This window comes from Microcebus murinus, chromosome 22 (genome assembly GCF_040939455.1).
Source record: "Microcebus murinus isolate Inina chromosome 22, M.murinus_Inina_mat1.0, whole genome shotgun sequence".
In the NCBI taxonomy this organism is placed as follows: Eukaryota; Metazoa; Chordata; class Mammalia; order Primates; family Cheirogaleidae; genus Microcebus; species Microcebus murinus.
In genome coordinates, this window is record NC_134125.1 from 27,514,595 (window position 1) to 27,518,873 (window position 4,279).

The 4,279-nt window shown below is 62.7% G+C and overlaps 1 pseudogene; it reads left to right on the forward strand.

The window, feature by feature from the left end:
- Window positions 1-1,289: 1,289 nt before the first annotated feature.
- LOC142863651 (uncharacterized) lies at window positions 1,290-1,408 on the forward strand (annotated as a pseudogene).
- Window positions 1,409-4,279: the final 2,871 nt, after the last annotated feature.

Below are 4,279 nucleotides of genomic sequence, written 5' to 3' on the forward strand. Positions count from 1 at the left end.
GGCCATGCGAGGGGACACTTTGAGGCCAAGTCCCAGCTTCAGCCTGATCCTCCTGGGAACCCCGCTCTGAGACAAGGAGCCGGGCTTCCCATTCCCACAGCAGCCAGTCGTGGGCTGAGGACACCTGGGGCGTTGGGAACTCCCTGGCTTCTCCTTGGTTTAACATCTGGAGCTGCTTGTGAATCGCGCCGCCACACACACCCGAGCGCAGGTGTCTTCCGCACAGACTGCGGGCCTCGCTCTTCTGAATGCCGCTAGCTCGCCACCCACCCACGGGTGAACCCGGTCAGGGTGCTTTCTCTAAGGGGCAGACTCTTTTCCGGGCGGGCTACCGGTGTCTCTGTTTGCTCGTTTCTTTCTTCCATTTCGGGAAAGTCTTCCTTGCTGGGTGTGGAAATCTCCTATGCCTTCCCTCGCCTATTCTGTCAGCTTTAAAATTCTCTTTCAGTTGCCACCCTCACAGATGGATTAGGAAACTCTTTCCGGTGCACTCATTAGTGAAATGACCTCCAGGAAGCTGGAATCCAATATCTAATGGCCGATTTTTAGCGAGTCCACACGCCAGGGTGGTCGGGGTCCAATGCAGCCCCGGCCAGGCCCAGGCCCCTTGGACTGGGCCACAGGAGGACACGGAGGAGGGTCCCGGCCCCCACGAAGCGGTGCCGGCAGTTCTCCACGGGCTTGGGCGTTTTCCAGAGGTAGGAGATGGAGGGGACTGATTTCTTCAGCGCCCCCCAAACCAGGCCACCCCACCCCACCCATGGGACACATCCCCAGAGAGAGACGCCCCATACACTGGCTGTGCCCCAGCCCTGGCCCGGGGGAATAGGCGGCAGCCCACCCCCAGGGCGAGGGGGGGGGGCGCAGCTGAAAGGGGTTGTGGGGGAGGGCGGCCCCTGGCTGGGGTCAAAGGACGAGCGTCCCGCGCGTGCGCAGTCAGCGGCAGGCAGCGACGCGCTGGGGGTGGGCAGCGGGTAGGTGAAGGAGGCCGGGCGAGGAGACGAGGGGGGCTGGGAGGGCTCCACCTTGGCGAGTCCAGCCGTGGAGGCGCATCTTGTGTGAGTGTGAGTGAGTGTGAGTGTGTGTGTGTGTGTATAGAGAGACAGCCCCCCGCCCCGCCCCGCCCCGCCCCGCCCCGCCCATCACCCCCGTCCCTGGGAGCCCGCGGGACCTGGCCGGCGAACTCAACCGGCCCGGCCCGGCGCGGGGCCTGGGGCGGGAGGCGGCGGCGGGGAAGCCCAGAGAGGCTCGGCTTCTTGAGCGGGGCAGGGGCGCCCTCCGCCACCGCCATCTAGGGCCACACCACCCTGAACGCCCCCGATCTCGTCTGGTCTCGGAAGCTAAGCGGGGTCGGGCCTGGTTAGTACTTGGATGGGAGACCGCCTGGGAGTACCGGGTGCCACAGGCTGCTGCTTTTTTTTTTTTTTTTTTTTTTTGCCTCTTGTTCTGTCCCCTTTCTGGGAGCGCGGCGGCGGCCCGGGGTGGGGGTCACCCCCACCCTCAGCGCCCGCCCGCGGTGCCTGGCGCCCCAGCCCGCACCGTGGGGCCTCCTCTTGTCCCAAGCCGCGACACCGCCGCCACGCGGCAGCATGCGTGGCATCTGGACTGTCAGGTCTCAGACCAAAGGTCTGCTCTGTGGGAACCGACACGCTGGAGGAAACCTTGAGAGTCTGAGAGGGGAGGGAGTTCCAGAAGAAGGCCAGGATGTCATTTTGAGGGAGTATGTGACCAGAACTCGTCCCGTTGCTTTTGGGGTTCTATGGGCTACACGCAGGAATCTTTGGTGGTGGCACCTGATGTTGGGGGATCCGGAGTCACACCCAGACCTGCTCCACAGGCCTCCTTTTACTTTTCTCTTCGGATTCATGATTTTTAAAAAGTGTCTCTTACCTCTATGATTGCATTTTCTTTTCTCTCTCTTTTCAAGCAGATGATGGGAGTACAAGTATTCAGGTGACATGTGTTGCCCGTGCCCCCCTCCCCCCTGTGTTCTTTTTTTTTTTTTTTTTTTTTTTTTTTTGAGACAGAGTCTCGTTTTGCTGCCCAGGCTAGAGTGAGTGCCATGGCGTCAGCCTAGCTCACGGCAACCTCAATCTCCGGGCTCAAGCAATCCTGCTGCCTCAGCCTCCCGAGTAGTTGGGACTACAGGCATGCACCACCACGCCCGGCTGTGTTTTTCTATATATATTAGTTGGCCAATTAATTTCTTTCTATTTTTAGTAGAGACGGGGGTCTCGCTCTTGCTCAGGCTGGTTTCGAACTCCTGACCTGGAGCAATCCGCCCGCCTCGGCCTCCCAGAGAGCTAGGATTACAGGCGTGAGCCACCGCGCCCGGCCCCCCCTGTGTTCTTATTCATATACCTCTCATGTTGTTGCAGCGTATTGTGGGGGTACCAATGTTAAGGTCGGGTGCCTTGCCCTCTCCAAGCCTCCCCCCTCGGGTCAGAGCTTCAAGTGCGCCCATCCCCCAGTCGGTGCGCACCCACCCCATGCCTAATGGATGTGTATGCCCCTCCCCTCCCCCCACCCGCCCGACACCCACCCGATGAAGGTGATTCCTCTCTGTCCACTTAGGCGTCCATCCGTTCGTACCAATTTGCTGGTGAGCGCGCTCACGTGGTGCTCGTGTGTCCATTCTTGGGATACCTGGCTTACTGGAACGGGTTCCAGCTCTGGCCAGGAGAACACGAGAGGCGCCCTCTCACCGCTGCTCCTCACAGCCGAATGGCACTCCGTGGTGTCCACGCGCCACATTTTATTAATGCACTCCTGGATGGATGGGCACTCGGGTCGCTTCCACGTCTTTGCGATTGTGAATTGTGCCCTAACTGTCACCCTAACCCTTACCCAGCCCGTCTCCTCTGCCCCTGCCTGACGCGCTCCTCCCCGGCCAGGCCCGTCACTGTCCTGGGCCCCCGCCTGACCGGCTCCTCCCCGCCCGGCCTGTCACCGTCCTCTGCCCCTGCCTGACATGCTCCTTCCCGCCCGGCCTCTCACCGTCCTCGGCCCCTGCCTGACCGGCTCCTCCGTCGCCTGGGCCTTCCAAGGGCTTGGTGTGGACGCTGCTTCCAGGAAGCCCTCCAGAAACCCGGCAGCAGGGTGGCCGCAGCAGTCTCCAGCAGCCGTCCCTAAGTCGCGTGAGTGCGGGGGACGTGCCCCCGCTGTGCCGCGGGGGCCCAGCCTGGTGTCTTCCCTGAGGCCCTGCGGCTGCCGGCTGGGCTGCCGCTCCCCGCAAGGGGAGAGCCGCGGAGGTGGGGACCGCCTCCTGATGGGGACGTACACGCAGCTCTCCAAGTCGGATTCCGGGGCTCTCTGTCCTGCCCGAAGGCCCAGCTGGCCTGCGGGTCCTTAGAGTGGCAAAAACCTCCGAAAACTGAGACTGAGGGTCCGGTGGGTGTCTGCACTTTTGTGCTGGGCACCCCAGGGAGGCCCGGGGGCTGGCTGGACAACGTGGTCTGCTGGGCTGGGGGGTTGGAGGAGCAACTGATGCCCTTTGCACTTTGGGTAGCAAGAGTCTGAGGTGTCTCTGAGCCCTGTGCCCTGTGGGGGGGGGGCGGGGGGGAGGAGGAGGAGGAGGAGGAGGAGGAGGTGGGAAGGGCCGGGGCCTGCAGTCCTGTTCCCGGGGTGGCACGGCAAGTGGCTTCTTCCACAGGCTGCTTGGCCTGGGCTCCCTGCACCTGGGCCTTTGGAGGACCGGCCCTGTGCTTGCCAACACTTCCTGCAGGGACCCAGAGCTGGGAGGTGGCATCTCTCAGCCCTGGGTCGGGCAGAGCCCCAGCGGGCCATGCCCACAACCTCTCTCAGCACCGGTCCCCCAGAAGGCTCCTTTGGGACCAGGATTCTCTTGCGGTGACTCTTTAAGGTCTGGCCCCTGGATGGAGGGGCACCAGGATAGAGGAGCAGGAAGGGGAAGGGGGTGGCCATGCGAGGGGACACTTTGAGGCCAAGTCCCAGCTTCAGCCTGATCCTCCTGGGAACCCCGCTCTGAGACAAGGAGCCGGGCTTCCCATTCCCACAGCAGCCAGTCGTGGGCTGAGGACACCTGGGGCGTTGGGAACTCCCTGGCTTCTCCTTGGTTTAACATCTGGAGCTGCTTGTGAATCGCGCCGCCACACACACCCGAGCGCAGGTGTCTTCCGCACAGACTGCGGGCCTCGCTCTTCTGAATGCCGCTAGCTCGCCACCCACCCACGGGTGAACCCGGTCAGGGTGCTTTCTCTAAGGGGCAGACTCTTTTCCGGGCGGGCTACCGGTGTCTCTGTTTGCTCGTTTCTTTCTT